Consider the following 20,607-nt stretch of genomic DNA (forward strand, 5'->3'; position numbering starts at 1 on the left):
CTATTTTATTTCGATTGTTGCGAGGGAGGGGATAATGGCGGTCCAAGTCCAGCAATCGAGTAATCATTTCGCGGAAGCGCAATGTTTTAGAGCAATTAATTGAATGGGGCATCGGCGAATGCAAGCGGGAATATTCGAACACATCGACCGACGCGACACGGAATAATGAGGAATTAATTAAGAGCGCTTCACGCGGAACCGTTAAAAGGCCTTTCGAACACCACAAAACGATCAACTAACAATCCGCGACCGGAACGGGAATAAGATAATCCCTAACCGGAGAATAAGCATTGAGAGCAAAATATAAAGCAATGGGACACTGCAGAAAATGATAGCGCATAGGAAACGTTCCTTATTTAGCTCCTCCTGATATACATCTACATACTATCCCGCAAATCGCCGAATTAGGGGAGTGGCAGTGGGTGTTAGGAGAGCAGCCGGAAAAAAATGAAATGCGCGTACGAAGTTCCGCCTAGCAATTATTGAAGTCCTTCATTGCTCGAGGGGAAAAACTACACCTAGCCATTTATCAATAGATACCACCTAATTTATCGCTTTTGTCGAGGCTGGAAATTTAATTAGGTTCTACTACAATGTTTTCCGTGCTGCTATGAAAGTAATCTATTCTTAATTGCTCGAGCAATCTAAGCCTGGCTCGTGGCCTCCCAGTCTTTAGTGGCTACTACACTAATTCCTTTACAAATGTAGAAACGCTTTCTGTAAACCTGTGAGATTTTCACCAATCGCGCAGCTTTCCTTTGCATTTATCAAGTTACACATTAAGTATATCTGCCTAAATACAGGTACATAGCTGCCATGAAACTTTTGCATTATTCATTAGCTTTGTAGCTGTAAACCATGAGTACAAGAGGCACGTCTCAAGTGTACGACACGCTCTTCTGATTTACGCACGAATACGTATCGCGTTGTGTTCGCGAGTTTAAACTCTGTAGGTACGCTTAAAATGAGCCATGCTTCACGCAGATTTAAGCTTACAGCACAGTTTGTTCACGCCCCGTGTAGTCTTGTTATACCTACAGTCCACACCTCATGCTGCAATCATAGTTCATGATAACTATCCATCAAGAGGAACATCTAAAGTGTACGTTTCATCGTCGCTTGGGGGAGCAACGACTGTTCATGAGAAATTTTCAGAAACAGTCTCGGAGGCCTGAGGTGTAGCTGACCGAATCAACTGCGTTTTTCATTCAAAAGGCTACTTTTCCCAAGGAAAATCATTTTTCCGACGCTCACTCGAACCCGGTACCACAGGAATTTCGCATGCATACGGATATTCATTCTTCCAGACAAAGATCATGGCATAAGATTTTTCACCAGAGAATTTTTCGCTCATTGAATGGAAACGCTTCAAAAACTACGGAACGAACAATACCGACATTGGAGGGAAAGATGGCCAGGATGGCGTAGAAAAAACTACCAATCCTGAAATACTTACAGTCGACAGCTGATTTGGATTTAAGGAGATATAACTATGAGAGCTGATTCCACACTCTTGCTGGGGTTCTTGGCATCACAAATATCTCAAGATGAGGTCCTTCACTCATTCCTCATTCACATTACGATTGTTCCAGCGATTGTCTGAACTATCGTGCATTCACACGACGATTGTTAAAACCTGTGCTGCCCTCTGGAGCTGACATCTAAAGTGAACGGGAAATTGACGGTTAGCAAAGTTGTTGAGATATGCAGGGACAAGATATTACAGTGTTCAACGTGTATTTTTACCGAATAATTTTTCTTCCGCCCATATTCTTCCTTCCTTGGACAAATCCGTGAAAAAAATAGAGCTTCACGAGCTTTTCGTCTTTCTCTTGTCGCTTCCGGTCTCCCAGCGCCTAACCATCGTAAAGTGGCAACGTTCAGATTTAGGTCAACTATTATCAGGACATGCATTCACACGGCTAGTTCGGCCAACTATCGTTAGGACGATCGCTTGGACAATCGTAATGTGAACGAGGCATCAGACGCCAAATCGCAGTTTATGAAAAGAAATCGACGTACGGGAAGAAAACATTAGTTTGAACGAAAAAAGAATATATTCCTTAACTATCCATTCTCTTACGGTTTTGAGATAAAAAACAGGTAGGTTCCGTTTTCTTTTCAAAAAGCTTTTTAACCACGTCAAATAAACGGAATTATTTAGAAAATTTCATCAACTCTCCGAAGGGGTTATTCAGATATAAGCTATGGGGATCGTCTTGAGTGGGTAGCATAATGACTATATTACGAATGGCGTCAACTTGGGCTTCAACTTCAAACTTACAGTCGAGTTGAGGAAAAAGGTTGTTATGGCGGAATGAGTTAACGTTAACGGTCGACCGTTTCACTTTACAGCCGGCGCAATACACAATGCGAATATCGGGTCTCACACGTTGTCCCTTTGGATTGGCAAATGCAATACAATATCGTCCGACTTGGCTTCACGAATGGAAAATAACTCCACAGAAAGAAATAAAGCCCTCATCTCGCAAACGGCACACTTTTCGAAAGCTCTCATTTTATTTTCGCAAAGAATTTGTCAATTTTGCCGAGAACTTCCCTATAACGATAAGTACATCGGATAAAGCGCGAACCTTCTCTCCGAATTTTTGCTGCACAAATTACGCGCAGCTAAGGTTACCACGTCCACTAAAACTATGTTATAACCCTAATACAAGCTTTGCTTCTTATTAAGTGATCAAAAACTGAAAACTCAAGCATAAAATGTGAATCCCAAAGAAGATGGCGTTAAGTCTCCTCAGACGATGGCACTTGGAAGTTGACCGGCAATGGTGGAGAAGCGGAGAAGGTGAAGAAGAAGATTTATAAACCGCTAAAGTTGACGTCAATGGGGAACTTGCATGGGTCGTCGATTGCAATTATAACTATTTTGAACAGGTAAAACGGATATATTAGCTCGCAAAAATTCCTGAAGTTACTCTATTCATCGTCAAAAGAAAAAAAATGACTATAAATCGAGAAAAATTTCTCTAAGCCGACCACTGGGCGATGGCACTATATACTGCCTATTACACGTTTCATTTTCAACAGGGTCACTAGCCATTGCCTTAGGAACAAGGAAGTTTGACACAGTAGTGTTGGCATAAATTACTCTTTTTGGTGAGCGGCCTCATTGCTCAAGGCACACTTCGCGACCGCTCGCACAGTGCGACTCAGCAAAGCGGCTCTGGGTTGAAGGGAGGGGGAAAGAGGGGAGTGGAAGAAAGGGAGGGCAAGGTGGCGAAGGGGGGGGGGGGGGAGAATTACAGGTGACGATGTGCTCCTTTTGACCCGCCAAAAGGAGAGGGCGATTATGAGAAAAAAACCGGTTATTTTGAGTGAGTCGAGTACTTGAGTAATAAAACCTGATGAAAAAACCGGCTATATTCAGGTTATATAACCTGAAGCATTTCGTATCGCACATCTTCGACGTTATAGAGCAGTTCTTAATAAAAAAACTATTGCATTTTGAAATCCTTCCTGCTTCTTGCATACCATTCATCCGAAAATCTGGTCGGGAGCATGAAGTACCTAGATTATCTGACAGAGAGCAGTGATCCGGATATTTTGCCCATAACCTAGCATTCGCGACGAGTAAAACCGAAATCGGTCACTTCGCAAAGAGATTTTTCATACCAGGTTATTTCACCAGCAGAGAAGAAGAGTGCACTAATTGTAAGTAGATTTTATGCTCTAAGTGCATTTAATTCTTAGGTTTAATCAGGACCACGAGCTTCTTGACATCCTTCACCTGAGGACACCAGCAGGATAGATGTTGCGGATTATTCGACAGCACACGCGGACGCAGCCCGAAAATGTTAGGCGTCACACATTAAATATAAAATTGGTATGTGCATGGGCACGGAACCTCCATTGAATGATTTTTCTTCGCACTCAAACGAACAGCAATAGTGCAACATTTCGCAAATCAACCAGGCAGCTCTTCTTTGCACGCATTCTCTGTTATTAAGCCTTTTTCATGAGGGTCCCAAACACCTGCAGCGTATTCTAAATGGGGTCCAACGAGGGAAAAGTAGATAATTTCTCTCAATTTGTCGTCGCACTTTCCTAATATTCTTTTGACGAAACCCAATTTAGGATTGGCTTGACCCGTTATTTCTCGAATATGTTTATTCCACGATAGATAATTATTGAGTCAAACTCCTAGATATTTCACGGATTCAACGGTTTCTAATTGGGTTCCCTGAATGATATAGCTATGTTGTGGGGAGCTATTATTTTTCCAAAAATTCATTACTACGCATTTTTTTCAAATTTAATTCTAACAGCCATGCATCGCACCACGCTTGGATAGCAGCAAGGTCGTTCGTTAGTTTATCCCTATCTTTACTGGAACGGATTTCTCTGTAAACTACAGCGTCGTCAGCAAATAATCGTAACTTACTGCGTACTACTTCGCTAATGTCGTTTATATAAAGAAGGAATAGGAGTGGGCCAATGACACTATCCCGAGGGACGCCAGAAGTGACTCTAACCTCTTTGGAGACTGCAAGGTCTAATACTACTATTTGGATGCGGTCGCTCAAAAGTTCTCTAATCCAGGAAATGATATCTTCGTCTAGACCATAAGATTTCAGTTTTATTATTAACTTTCCGTGGGGTACTTTATCAAATGCTTTTTGAAATCAAGAAAAATCGCGTCAACTGGAATTTTGTACACTCTGGAAACTAAAATATCGTGGGCAAAAAGCGTTAACAGGGTCTCGCATGATCTACTTTTCCTGGGGTATGTCGGGGCGAATGTACCGACTTCAACCGTTCTCCACTAATCCTAATTCGAAACTAGTGAGCGATTCACTCCGTATAGGACCGGATCTTTCGTAATAGGTAAAAGAGACAAAACTCCAATGATGCCAGCGACTCGTAAAAAAGGAGTGGCTGAAATCACAAATACTTCATATTTATGTCATAAGGAAATGGCCGCACGAATGAGGAAAATTTCTTTCGTCGTCAAATATCCTTCCGTACCATCTAGCGAATTACATTCGAATGGCTGATTCAGTTGAATCATCCGATGGAGTGGAGAGCTGCTTCAAATCAATCTTCGGATTGGCAGTTGATGGTGATGATGAGTGGTGGTAAAATCAGAATAGAAAGAAATAGAAGAAAACATGACGAATAAAAAAACCCGAATAATTTCTTTAAACGTGTTCCTTGGTCCGCCGTGGGACTCACATCAGCCAAGGCAATAGAATCTTCAACCGGAGTCCACTTAATCCGCAGAATGCATAAAAGGGAACTTGCGGTAATTACGAGGCGTAATTGGTCGGCCAAATAAGTCGATTTAACGCGTGACATTGGATTAATTATCGGTGCGAATTTAAATGCCCGAATCGCCGATTCAAATCCGAGAGACGCAATTACTGAGCGGCGAAATCTCACAAAATAAAAGAAAGGCAATGATTAACTGCGCAATAGAACTCGAGGAAATGTTTGGAACCTGAAGAGTATCAGAGTAACAGGAATGCCAAGCAAGTAAACACACATAAGTACATAAATACACACAACATCGTCGAAAAATGATGCGTGTAGCACATAATAATGGAAATATAGCGCACTGAATGAAATATCACAAAAAGAGACACTCACACAGGAAAACGACTCATCTACATCTACATAATACCCCGCAAGCCGCCTAAAAGGCGTGTGGCAGGGGGTGTTAGGACACTAGCCGTTTACAGCTTAAAAAAATGAAGTGCTCTAACGAAGTTGGGACTAGCGTTTATTAAAGTCCTTTATGGTTCGGGGGAAAAACGAATTCCCATATCTATCCGTTCGGCAAAACATCTCTCTTAATTTATCGCTTCTATCGGACCTGGACATATAGTGTGGCTCTAATATTATGTCCTCTGTGTCGCTCTTAAAGATATCCATTCTCAATTGTTCAAGCAATCTAAGCCTAGCGCGCAGCCTCCGAGTCTCCAATGGCTCCCAGCCTAATTCGCCTAACTTCAGGGTAACACTGTCTGTACGCCCGTAGCAGTTTTTGACGAAACGCGCAGCCTTTCTTTGTATTTTATTCAGTTCGCGGATTAAGTCTTTCTGCACCGGATCCTATACGCTAGCTGCATATTCAAGGTGCGGTCAAGGACGAGAGCGAAATAGCACCTTTCTTTTACTTTCTCATCCGAAAATCTTCCCACAATACGCTTGACGAATCCTAATTTCTTCAGGGCTATGACGCAAATATTCTTTATATGTGTTCCCCACGTGAGGTTCGAGTTTATCGCAACTCGCAGGTACTTCACTTCGTCTGTTGCCTTTATGTTAATACCATCCACTGCATAAACATGGTTTACATAAACACAAACGGTTACCGGAGCTTCCGAAGCCAATAGTTTCTTTCTCAACCCCTGAGGGATAACTGATTGGGACATCTGTGGGACATTGCAGTTGTGTTTATTTTTCAATGAACATTCTCAGTCACGAGTATCTATCATTCGAAAAAATGGCAATAAGATTATGCAGAGTCATGCTGCATCTAACCCCGACGGCAGATGGACACTCAATGTTGAGCGAGGTAAATGCTGATATACTTCTCCTGTGGTTTCGCTTGTTAACATCATCTCATACCCCTAACCCTCCCACTATCTGGAAGGAAAAATAAAATTATCTCACTGATATGATCGAATAATTCACATCGCCAGCTTAAAAACGTGTTGCAAAGTTTCGAGAACTGGTTTTCCTTGCTTTCCCTTCGTTCAGGGGAGCTGCCGAAGCTGGGAGCACAATAACGGATCTCCGTTCGACAGATGCTTTGCCATGTAAGTCGATAAATCTCATCCGAAGAAATGGGTCTTCTCTCTTTACCTCTCCTTTTTTAAACAGTTGGGTGTATCGAGTTTTTATTTTTGGCCTTGGGGGGGCGGAGGGAAGGTAGCTCCAACACGGATTCCGTGGAGTATACATAGTCGATAACAATGTTCCGCTATCACCTCCTTGTCTTCGCTGAATTCTTGAAAGGTGGAAAACAATTGTTTACTGCCTTAACGACATCTACTGCTACCATAGCATTTACTTGTTGGTTGGTTGGTTAGGTGACCGTAGAACTCAACTCGAATTTTTTTCCTGATTCCCAGAGTTAAGAAAAATGTTCGAGTTGATTTCTCCTGTCACCTTACCAACCAACCAACTAGTAAATGTTATGGTAACAGCAGATGTCGCTAAGGCAGCAATTTTTTCCCCCAACTTGGGGAACCAAATAAAAAAATAGTAATACTGTTAAGGTATATCCCGCATTAGTTTAAGGATTCTCCATCTTAAGAATACCTAATGACTTCGTGATTACTTCGCGTTAAAAAAAAGGCCTCTTGAAGGCCGAAATACCGTTATCCGCACCTATCGTGTCTCATAATACACCTTGAATCGCTCTTCTTGAGGTTACAATTAGTCTCCTGGCATTTTTAGCCAGTGTGTCTATTTGTGTGCGTGTGTGTGAGTGAGTGTGTCGTGAGCACGAGACGTGGATTGACGGTTCACTCCATGACGCTGCACATTTTAGGGATCTGCCACGTCGTCAGCTGACCAGAGATCTACCTCAATAAAGTTCAACTACACAGAGACAGTTTGTACACACAAGCAGTGGATTTAGGCGGGGGGTGCATATGTTCTCGAAGCAGAAAGAGAGAGAGATTCAAGTGTCTTCTTATAGTTTACGGCTTACCAGGGGTGCAGCTAGGAATTGAGGCTAGGGAGGGTTTTAGGCACAACTAATACTGGGGGGTTAGGGGTTATGGAATGCCCACCAGGGGAATCGGGAGTTGCGGGGGCCCTCCCCCAGAAAAATTTAAGATAAATGCTTCAAAATGGTAAATTTTACGGCCTTGTGAGGGATATTTTTATAATCTTTAAATTATTATATAAGTAATATTTGTCCAATTAAGTAAGTAAAATGTATTAAACTTTAAAAATTCTCTGAGATCTGGGGGGAGTTTATCCCCCAAATCCCCCCCCCCTCGCTGCGCCACTGCGGCTTATCGTGTGTTTCTTCTCAGGACGAGAACTTCCTCTTTCATGAGGGTCCCAAACACTGGCAGCGTATTCCAAATGTGGTATAACGAGGGAAAAGTAGCTAATTTCTCTCACTTTGGCGTCGCACTTTCCTAATATTCTTTTAACAAAACCCATCGAGTCGAATCGGGTAATTTCTGGGCCAGGAACTACAACAATACATGCTCCAATATATTCTCATTTTTCCAAATATGAATTTTCTATTCTAAATTCTTACCTTGATGTAAAAAGAAAAAGTAAGTGAGGAACTTTGATTAATTAAGGTAATTGTGTCAGAATTAGGTGATAAATGAACATTAATGTGTCTTAAACAGTTCCATAGGCACAATTCAAATGAATTATCCTCTAGTAATATGTCAACAAGTTAAGTGATATATTTATCCAAACTGCTAGGAAGACCCCTAAGTAAAGGTATATGCATAGCTATAATAAAAATTACATTCCACGCAAATGAGTCATGTAATATTTTATATTTCCAAAAACTCATGCAAAAAAAAATTGTTCTACATTCTCAGGCAGCAGGTTTTGACGTCTCCAGGTGGCAGTATTACTACCTGCAGAAAATTGCCTTTCGTTACCCACTTGCTGCACAAGTGCATACGTTCTTGCCAAAATTGCAAGATATGGGAACCTTGGTAGTCCTTACTGGAAATTATATCAACGCCTTTTATGGATCTTGAATCTTCATAGAATTTAAGGGAACAAAGCGAACGAACTATGGAACTTAGCTTTAGCTTTGAAGAACAAAAAAATCTACATTTTTCACGCTGTTTAATCAGCCTTAGAAACTCTTGTTTTTAAACTTCTAGAAAGAAATGAAACGCAACAATGGAATAAATGAAAATTAACATCGGACGTGCGCAATAATCAAAAAGGCCCAAAGATGGCACAATTTGTGACGTCAAACACCGGGAAATACCGGTATTGTCCGCTAAAACCTTAAGGTTACATATTTTTCTTTATTTCAGAAATCTTAACAATTTTTTACGTATTTTCTCAGCGTTTAAGTAAAGAAAGTTGGTTAAGGTACTAAAGTGTCACATACGAAAGTATGGGCGATGCAGCGGTCCATCCGAATACGCCGCTGGGTCAAGAGACGATGGGCTGCCGCAGCTGACGAGAGAGTATTCGGCGCCCACGTTAGTAGTGACTACTATTCGAGACTGGGAAAACTTCATCTTACAATTCCTTACGATCCTATATCCTTAAGGATTACTCCCGACAATTTTTGCGATCAACAATAAGGTTCGAGAGCTTAATTCACAAACGAATTCGCAAAATCACCGATTCAAGAGTACGGGTAACAATTGCGCGGGTTACAAATGAGATTTAGCTTCGATAACCGATTATTTGCTATGTTTTGTTATTGCTTTATCCTGTTGACAAATTTTGACCCAGCATTTACGTATTTGTACGAATTACAAAAATATTTTTGCCGGGGAGCGACTGCTTGCTGACAATGGGAATTAATATGCAAAAATAATTTTCGGTACCTTTCAACCAAATATAATATTATCTGCTCAAATAACTCGATTTAAGAACAGTTTCGTAGCATCCCCTTGAGGGCGCACACAAAAACAGGCCTTTTAATTTTAAACAGATGACAATCGAAATTCGAATGTTTCGGCCGGCACATTTCGGAGGCTACGGTTTCTGATTTCGCTCCTTCGGATTCCAGTTTAAGGAAGGATGTGTAGAGGCAGGGAACACAAAAACACGCGTACACAGAGGAGAGCGATTTAAAAGAATATACACATCGATCGATCAGCGGATATATCGAAACTCATCGGTGTGCGGGAGAGAAACAAAGACGCTCTTCGATCCGCGCTCTCATTTCACTTCGCCTGATCGATGTTCAAGTGTTTCTGCGTCTTCTTTTTTTTGTAATCTGCTCTTGCGTCTCTTCCCGTCCGCCATGCTCTCACCGCACGCCACAACTTCAGCCAGGAAACAACCTTGGAATCCACCTGGCGCTGGTGGTCTCTCCTGCACCAAAGAGCAACGTCTGCCAATCACCCTAAAATGTCCCATTCTCTTTCTAACATACTATGCACTCGTGCCACCAAATCCTGATAGTTAAGGCCGGTTTGTTCGAGCATTATTAGCAATGAATCATACGGAGTAAATAACGTGAGATTCCACGACCCACGCACCACTGTGGTGTCCATAGAACAAATTAGCGCGGATATTATTGCATGGTGAAATCAGCGCTAATATTTATTATATAAATGGTCGATTTCGGATTTCCAGGAAACTTTGCGTGAAACTTTGGAACGCACATCTATTTAACCATACACGAAAAAAGTTTAGGAATAACTGTCCAATTCTGAAGAAATATCGACAACTCAGACTGCACTTACCTAACTTGGTAAGTACGCTACACAGCTATTTCACTTTTGCATTTTTATAACTCATGCTGTACATTACAGTTCCATGTGCTGCTTCCAATTTTCCCCTGCATGTACGTGAACATTTTTTATTACCGAAATTAGTTGGAGTAGTGAGTCATTAAGAGGGACAACAGAGGGGGTCACGGTTGCTGTCCGAAGTAGAGAGAGAACCACCAGAATCCCTGCATTTTGATGACGACGACGATGGCGACGAAGATCTTTTGGAGGGGCGAGAAGAGAGCAATGACTCGGAGCAAGACTAGGACATGGAACAGCAACGAAAGATGATGATATCTTCACCGGGAAAGATGGGACCACCACATGGAGAAAGAAGGCATCAAAACAAAGCGTAAGAACGCGTTTAAAAAATATAATTACACAATTAGCAGGGTCTAAAGGAAACATGATAGGAATAAAGAGTTCTATAGAATCATGGCGATGTTTTTTTGACAGTACAATAATAAATGTGGCAATGTGATTGTACTAATACAGTCAAGGAAAAGGTTTCTCCTAATCACGGCCGTAGCACGCACGCAAGACCCACTAATGTTCATGAAATTGAAGCACTAATGGGAATGCTACTGCTTCGTGGTATCAATAAAAGTAATCACCAACATACCGACGACCTCTTAATTAGCAAGGGCGATTCAATTGAAATATTTTGTCTTGTTATGTCACTACAGCGTTTCCGATTTCTGCTGCGTCATCTAAATTTTGATGGAAAAGAAACTAGAAATGAAAGACGTAAAGTTGTTTAGCTTGCCCCCGTGCGAGACATATTTGATTTGTTTGTTGAAACTGCAAGAATGATTTCAGCTTATCTGTCCAGGTTACCATGGACGAGAGCTTGGAGGCATTTAGAGGTCGCTGTTGGTTTCGTCCTTATAAATAAAATAAACCCGTCGAATATGGATTAAAATATTTGCTCTCTGCGATGCAAAAATGCATTACACGTCCAACTTAGAGGATTACGTTGGATAACAACCCGAAGGGACGTATTCAATGGACAATAGAGCACTTACCGTGGTTGAACGCTTGTGTAAACCAATTGATTACGCTAACCGTACTGTTACCACGGACAACTGGTTCACTAGCATTGAGCTCCTTGAGAGAATGCTGAATATCTATCAGCTGACTTCAGTGGTCACAATCAGAAAAAAAATAAGCGCGGCTTACCTCCATAATTCGTTCAAGAAAAGGGACGTAAAGTGAAATCATAAGTGTTTGGTTTTAGGAAAATGTACATTAGTTTCGTTCGTCCCAAGAAAAGGAAAAAATTTTCTCTTGATTTCAAGCACACACGACAACGACCAAGTGGATGCAATAGCTAAAAAACCTGATACCATTTTGGCATATGATTACAAAAAAGGTGGATGAGATATAGTGGATAGGTTGCGCGCTAACTACAATTGCGCAAGACCGACAAGGCGTTGGCAAATGGTCACCTTTTATTCATTAATAAATGCATCAACAATAAATTCTCAAGTAATATACACTATAAACAAAAAGAAAGAAAGCCTTGTACGGCGTAAATTTATTGAAGTCATTGCATTTTCCCTGATGGAAAACATCTTGGAAACCGTGCATCTATGAAAAACATACCACGAAGCACTCGTTTATGGATAAATGAACTACTAACCATTAAGCCATCACAACTACCTCCTAATCCTACCGAAGAGCACTGTAAATATTGTAAGAGAGTAAAATTATTAGACTAAAACGCGATACTCTCGTAAAATTTGCAACTCATTCCTCCGCTTTGAACATGTAACCTTGCTATGCGAAAAATGTTAAGTTAAAAATGCAGAAGCCTTCTTTTGGCTTTGATATTTCTGAAAAATTCCTAATTATATATGATTGAATATCTTTTTAATTTCTGTCATTCAATGAATATGAAACCCATTTTTAATTATCAATACCTTGTACCGGATTTTTGGGGTACTAATTAAAATTGGCAATAAATAAATATTTCTTCCTGTTAACATTCAAATGAATAAAAGTTCAAAAACACTGTGTTTGTATTGAAAATGTGAAATATTTTCTTTATAATTAGCTATGCAATTCATTTATTTAAACCTAATTCAAGGAAATACTATATAATTAATCTTCCAAACTGCATAAGGGACCACATCGGTCCAGGAGACCGACGTCACCACTCATGAACCAAAAACTTGACGTCACCACTCTAGGGTCATGCTGTCATTTCTTTAATGCGCTTAACAACCGCTTTTAGTCAATTATAGCCATAAATTGTGGAAGAAGACACCTCAGAGTGAAGAATAACGTGGATATTATAATATGAATTTGAAAAGTATATCTAAAAACAACTCGAATGCATTTCAATACCATATGTTCAGTGGCATTATGCCATTATAGGTCTGCTGACGAAGTATAGATGGCGTCCAGTCCACGTGCAACGTTCTGGGGGTGGATTGTTTAGAAAAGAATGCTGCACTAGAACAGATTATCACACAAGATCAGATTCCTTTCAGAGACCTACAGAGAACATCATCTCAGAACCTCACATCGTCCCTGGAGCCGAAAAAAAGTAAAAAATGATGAAGACGTTTAACCGAACGCAAGGCTGTAAGAGTATTTTGTGTGGCTCGTCAAAAACTGCCGTGAGTGAACACAGAGCGCTGCACGGCTATTACAGGAAAACTGTCATGTGATACGTATGCAGGTATTTCACACAGTGGGAGCCGTTAGATCTATTTGGAGGCTACTAGATAGGCTTAGTTTGCATGAGCAATGAAGAACAGATATCTTTCATAGTGGCATAGAGAACTGGGAAACACATTCGGGAAATAACAGGCAAAGCTAATCATAAAATGGGTTTTGTTAAAAGAATATTAGGAAAGTGCGACGACAAAGTGGGAGAAATTAGCAACTTCTTCCTCGTTAGACCCCATTTGGAATACGCTGCCAATGTTTGGGACCCTCTTTTCGTTGCTGGGACCTTGCGCTGCACGTTGATTTGAATGTTTACAGTAAAGGGACGAATTTCAAGAGACATGCGTGACTTCCCCTGGGTTCCAAGCAAGCTGAAGAGCGAGACTAAAAACTGGGGGCGGGGGTATTCGAATCCCTCGGAGGTCCTTCTGATGCATTCTCAACACAACTCACGCTGGGACAGCTCTGTGGAACCAGATTCGGTGAGGAAGGACAACGAGTCGGACAGCTTTCATTGGAGGCCGATAGGCAAAGCGGGGAAAGGAGGCATCATTTCTAAAGAAGTCACTCTGCTAAATTATGAGTCGGGGATTACTAACTACTATGAGTGTAGTCTACTAACCTATGTAAAACTTAATGCATAATTCTTAATTTTATTATTATTTCTAACAGCATATGATAGTATAATTTGTTAGTATACGTGAAGCTTTTTGGACAGTGTGGTGTGCATGTGGGAGTCCAATTGCATGGTTCATGCTGGTGATTGATCACCCCCTGCCAAACACCCTAGAGGTGGCTCGCAGGGTATAACGTAGATGTAGATGGAGATGTAGATGAAAGCGTCACCCAAGATTAGAACCTGGGGCCATAGGAACGGTAGCCAAGTGTTCCACCCGCAAGGATACCACGTTGCCCTTTCTTTGGAAACCCCGAAAAAATCCTGGAAGTGGTCCAGCGAAAGGAATAAGTCCTCTGACCCTGAATCGGTGAACTTCAAACGTCTTTAGCCCGTCCGAAGCTCATCTAGCTCACTCAACCTTCGGGTTAATTTAGTGAGAGAGAGACTGTTATGTGCTAACGTGTTTGTTCACAGAAGTCAGCGCTCATTCACTAATTTCGGCTGCCTACGGCAGAGGGCGCTGTGTGAAGTGACGAAGACGAGAAACTGCAGTTCGGCCTCTCCCACTCCGAAGTCTGAAGCAGTCCGCCCATGTTAGGGCGGTACAGGGAATCCTGAACCGGTTCACGGCTGTGGAGAAAAAAAATTTTCGACTTCGGTGCACCGATCCACCACCTGACACGGACAACTATGTATATATGGATTTAAATTCCTACCTCATCAGAATCCCTTGAGAAAGCGACCAGCATCGGTCGGGAAACGTTGGGGACACCCACAAATCGACGCGGCGACGCGACGTAGCCCAAAAGTTTTTATTTAACATGAAAAATAAGAATATATACAAAAATTATAATCTGCCCAATACTTATTTATAGGTCCGCGACGTGGATACTACAAAATCGCGAGGAGAAATAATTGAAAATATTCAACAATAAAGTTTTACGCAAGACTTATGAACAAGAGAGGTTTAGAAGAAAATTCAATAAGGAGATCAGAGAACTCTACAGGAGAAATGGTGTTATTGGTGAAATTGGGGGCAGAAGAATAAGATAGTTTTGCCATTTGCAGAGGTAAATAGACGCAAGTAAGTAAATAAGCAAGAAGAAGTAAGACGAAGGAAGACATAACACCAGAGTCAGACCGAGAGGAAGACCAAGAAAGAGATGGTGGGAGCAACTAGAATCTGATTTGGAGAAGGTTGGATCAGAGGAAGCAACGGGCAGAAAGAGACGGAGGGAAACTGTTGTCAACTAGGACATACTCGAGTGGCCCTGGGAGTGAGTGTGTAATTGTGGGATACGTCTGTGCGATCCACAACTCTTGGAATGGTGGATCGTGAGCTGTGCGTGGGCAGGTTGATGCGAGGGATTTAAGGTCGGCAATTTAAGCGCAGCGTATGGCGAAAGAGAAAATGGCTGGAAGGGATCATTCACGATCCAGATTAAATCTCTCGGGAATAACTTGCTTTTATTCGCGACCGCGCACACACCCGCCATATCACGATTATGAGTAATTTAGGTTGCGTTATTTTATCGGGCGTGTCCGAATACTTTCAAAGCAATATAACATCGCGATTCTAGTTTCGATCGTTCCAATAATTTGCAACCTCGACTTGAACATAGTAGTGCATGAAGGCGGAATGAAATGATTTTCCAGGGCAATCGATGCCGACTGTTTTTCTAAGCCACTCAAAAGCTCATCGAAAGACAACCACACTATCCCAATATTGCAAATAACATAACCAGGGTGTCCACAAGCTCCTCTTTAATTCTCCGCACACATTGCTTTTTTTACCTCGATAATATTACTCTTTCAGGAAGCCGCGGTTGGTAAAATTATATCCTCATGTGGAAAGAATCAATTTTCAATTTGTTCAGCTTTTACCAAAGATTGAGGACTTTGCCGGAAGAAAAAAATCCGTATTCCAGCACCCGAGACTATCTTGAGTCCTCACTCAACCTTGCTGGTTCAAATCTCAGACTCATGTTGAGTTTGAGTTTATATTGTAGAAAATAACGTGAATTCAACTCACTTGAGTATTTGTGCAAACGCTGCGAAACGAAATTTTCAAAGAAATACATTTAAACTATTTACGCCCATGATCGCTCACTGAAAACTGGAATAACTGGAGCAAATGCCATGCATGAAAATAGTATTTTTACGAAAGAGATACCATTTTAAAAAACTTGAAGAGAGGGTGGCGAACATGTTGGAACTTGGAGACTCCATTTGAATTGGGACTCAAATTATCAACAGAGAAGCATTTTCAGAGCAAGCATTGGAACTGCAGGGAGTGCACTCCCAATGACTGTTGCCCCGAAAAACCAACGTGCCAACCGACTCGAGTTGGAGTCAGGATTGAAACTATAGACTAAGGTCGAGGATTAGGGCCCACAGACAAAGACGAAAAAAGCAAGAGGAAGGGGAGGAGGTGGCCAGTGCATACTCACCATAGGGCCACCACGAGCCTCAGACGACATCCAGGGGGGGTGAGCACCATCACTCACCTGCGAAGGGAAAGAAGAAGACTTTGAGCAGGAGACACTTTGGATACGGCTGAAAGAAGCGAACTTTGCTTACTGCCTTTGCGCCCCCGGTAGATTACCCACAGCAACTGTACTACTGCCTCGACAAGAAGTAACCGAATAAGTTCAACAGATTCAGGCTTCAATTGGTGGAAGTTAGACATATTTAAATAAATAAAAGATCGTATCACTTTTCCACAAGATGTTTAAATGCGTACAACGCGTTTCGGCTTACTGAGGCATCATCTGGTACAAGACCGAAACGCGTTGAGCGCATTAAAATTCTTGTGGAAAAGTGCTACGGTCTTTTATTTATTTAAATTAAAGAAGTAACCGGTTATATGCATAATTAGTTGTTATGAATCGCAATGTTTTAAACTTTTATTTTTAGGAAATATCCAATAGATCACTCTGCATTAATCTCGTAGGCAGTTTTCAAAAAATTTTACGAAAAGAAAGAACGGCAGTACTAGTAACTTTTAGAAATTACAACTGGTGCTTGCGACTGCAACTAGTTACTTTTTTAAACTAATGTAACTTATTACAAATTTTGAAAAGTAACTGTGAGTGAGTCCGGTTACTTTCTTTTTCCAGGAAAGGCAGCGGCGAATCACTCCTCTAATCTCGTAATGTTCGCCTGCTGAGATTTGAGCCTCGGATATCTTCAATACGATCTCGTTAGCCCCCACGTGCCCCCTCTCCTCCCCACCCCTCCCATAATTAGCCATGGGACGCCTCACTCATTTGAGAGACTACTCTAATAAACACATGGCGCGATTACGCCACCCGCCAAAGCTCCAAATGGGAGCGCGTTACTTCACATCATCCACCCGTCTCGAGCAACCAAAGATACAGATTGAGTGCCGATCACCAAAGACCAATGTGAATAAGTTTTCTTGACTAATTAGAACAATGCTTGACTGGAACGATGCCCTTCTTGAACCCACACCAGAAAACCTAAACATATTTATCACAAAATAAATAAATTATAAGAATAGATGGAAGAAGGATATTGTTACCATTTGATTGCAAGATATAGTTAACGAGGGCTAAGACATATAAATATTTTTTATCAATTTATCATGCATATCTATGTTATCACTTGGCCTATTGCCCACTATCAACACATTCAAATGATAATAATGACTAATTATTGTCAAGTTAGCCTTTATTCTGTAAGGGAAGAGGATGGAGCCCATTGGGGAAGTCAAAGGGCACCGGTTCTTGTGAATATTCCGTTCTGATTTTTCACCGACACAGTGCGACCGGGATGTCGAAGGGAAAATATACAGTAGTCCTCCTATCTTCTCAATGTAAATGTATGAAACTCAACCAAAGAATCTAGGTTCAGCGTCTCCACGTTATGTTTATGAAAAATCAACCGGTTTCGACGCGTGTCACTTTTTTCTCAAGAGTTGTCGAAACCGGTTCACTTGTAATAAGCATGGTGTGAATAATAACTACCCCTCTCGTTATAGAGTGAATTTCCGCTAAGATAGCTCGTCGGACTTATCTATGCGATCGATTCGAAAACACATTTACATTGGTCCTTGCGGTCGGCACTGTTCCTTAAGCTGGTGATCATATTTTGCAACAAAGTTTGGCTTTAATATTTGCATCCCAAGATCTTGCCATGCTCTTTCCCCGCTATCTTACGAACGCAAACATACTACGGAGGATCAGATCATATAAATACAATAAGAGAGATAGACGGTAGAACAGACAGATTCAGAATGTCTTTTATTCCACGATCAATAAGAGATTATAACGGCAGCGATAAAACTCAAATAGATTAGATGACTTGTAGTGTAGCCTACTAACCTATGTAAAACTTAATACCTGTTTCTTAATTTTATTAGTATTTATAACAGAATATGCTAGTATGATTTGTTAGTTTGTGTGACGTATTTTGTACTGTGTGGTGTGCATATTCTAATTACATGATGGTGATTGATCACCCACTGCCAAACACCCTACAGGTGGCTCGCAGGGTATTATGCTGCTAGCGTATGGGACCCTTACGAAGTAGGACTAATAGCTGAAATCAATCGAGTACAACGGAGGGCGGCCAGATTTGTGATGGGTTGTTTAGACAAAAAGGGCAGCGTTTCCAGTATGTTACACGAGTTAGGATGGGAATCTTCACAGGAGCGTAGATCGAAGTATAGGCTTAACTTACTTAGGAAATTCGAAGAAGACAGTTTCTCATACGAAGTGAATCACATCCTTCGTTTACCATCGTACTATAGTAGACGTGATCATGAGAATAAAATAAAAGAAATAGACTGCAAAACAGAGAGATTTAAAATGTCATTCTTCCCTCGTACTATTAAGGATAGCAACGTTGTCTCAATTGATAGGATAAATGGCGTCGCTCGCTAGGATCACTCCTTGCATGTCTTTTTCATAGTTCTAACCTTGAATGTATTTTCTCTAGGAATTAATAACATTAGCAAGTTTTTTTTTATGAATAAGCATGTATATTTTGCTAGTGTGCGTAATATTTCTATGACCGTGCGGTGTGCATGTGGCGGTCCTCTTGCATGCTGCATGTTGGTGATTGGTCACCCCCTGCCAAACACCCTAGAGGTGGCTCGCAGGGTATTATGTAGATGTAGATTTATCCTATAGACCGATCCCACGACACAGCCAGTTCCTTTTCTTCGAGCCAACCCATCCTCTATCGGTCATGTCTCTCGTTGGACAGATCGAGTTGTCGGTGGGGAAATGAGGGGCGGCAGGGGTCCTCTGCTCACGCACAGGGAGAGCGGCGCGTAATGCAATTGGGAACTTCCCCGGAAATAAAACCACTCGGCTCAGAGAAGACGAGTTTCGGAGGCGGGGGGGACCGCAATTTGAGAAAAAATTCCAATAGGTCTATTCATGAACACAGTTATAATTAATTTCCATTCTAATGAGGAAATATTCCGATTCTCCAACGCTCGCGCGCCCGGTCAGGACGACGGGAAGGGTCTGAGGGGAGGGTTGAAAGGGTAAGGGGAAAGGTTTAAGGGGGGTGCAGAGGGGAGGGGATAATTAGGGGGGGGTTCGCGCAGGCGCAGATTCGATTCCAGGGTCTGTCTTAAGGGAATAAGAAGAGGCGCATTCATTCTGATGCTCACGGCTAGAGGACAGCACAAGTATAGTGGAAAGGGCAGCGGCGATGTGCTTAGCAACAATAATAATATGTATTCGGATTCTCGACATCGCCCCAATACCCTCGGCGCGGAAAATTCTTCATCACACGCGGGATCATATCTTGTGCGGAACGGGATGCCATTTCATTGGTTACCGGGAGGGAGGGGGCGAGGCGGGGAGGGAGGGGAGGGCAGGGAGATTTTCGATGCATTTCAATGCTTCAAATCGTATGCGATTCAGGACACAGATATGAATCGCTCTTTTGAGTCGTTCAGCATAAATGAATTGACTGGCACAGAGTCGTTCTCAGAAGACGGACGCGTTTTTTTCCGCGCGCGTTTATTACGATCATGGAAGATTGGCTCACCGGACGCTACACGTGTTGTCAACCACCGAACATTTCAATTGATTCACAAAAGTCACCACGATCGGGCTGTCGAAGGCAGAGCGATCCGAATTACTTTGGGAAGTAAGCTGTAGTTAGGGCTGCAGACCGAACTTCATACGGATGATAACATAATCTATCGAAGTTTAAACTTTCCAATGATATTCAACATTTTTTTCCATCGCCAGTTCAGATATTATATTTCAAATACAGTAGATTCCGTGTAATGGGTCCACCGGTTACTTGGAGCAGTCGCTTAATTGGGGCAGATCTTGAAGAACAGAACCCCATAGAGGAATATCCCAGAGTATTCTCCGCTTAATTGGGACAGCATGCCGCTTTATTGGGCCATGAGTCGGCGACATAGACTCTATACTCGCGACCAAATTAAAATTTTTTGTTTTCAGAATACTATTTTTTTATATTTTCCTCCTTTGATTTACTCTTATTTTTCACAAGTGTTCCTATTATTGCCCTATTTTGAAAGCCCTTGGTGTTATACTATCCGCAATAGGATAGGACTTTTCTTTAATAGGACTTAGTAAAAGACATTAATTCAGCGTCGCCCGAGAATATGAAAAATATTTTTAATTGAATTGTTATAATTCTTAAAAATGATAATAAATTAACTAAACTCGCTGATTTATTAACCAAATTAATAGTTTCATAAACGGATGCTGCATTATAAACATTCTTTAGTCTTCTTTCTATCATTTCAGCGTTTTTTTGCCCATTTAGAGGATAGTTCGCCTAATTGGGGCAGCCGCTTAATCGGGGCAAAGTGCACAAGTCCCAGGAATTAACCGGAATCTACAGTAAATGGATTTGCATGCGTCCATCGCTGGA

At 41.5% G+C, this 20,607-nt stretch overlaps 1 long non-coding RNA gene across 1 annotated transcript in view; it reads right to left on the reverse strand.

The window, feature by feature from the left end:
* LOC124159571 overlaps nt 1-20,607 on the reverse strand; it is a 152,579-nt gene that overhangs the window by 27,714 nt on the left and 104,258 nt on the right. The window contains exon 2 of the long non-coding RNA XR_006864975.1: nt 16,164-16,220. This is a non-coding gene — a long non-coding RNA (uncharacterized LOC124159571). The remainder of the gene's footprint in view (nt 1-16,163; nt 16,221-20,607) is intronic.

The sequence above is a fragment of the Ischnura elegans genome, chromosome 5 (assembly GCF_921293095.1).
Source record: "Ischnura elegans chromosome 5, ioIscEleg1.1, whole genome shotgun sequence".
Lineage (NCBI taxonomy): Eukaryota > Metazoa > Arthropoda > Insecta > Odonata > Coenagrionidae > Ischnura > Ischnura elegans.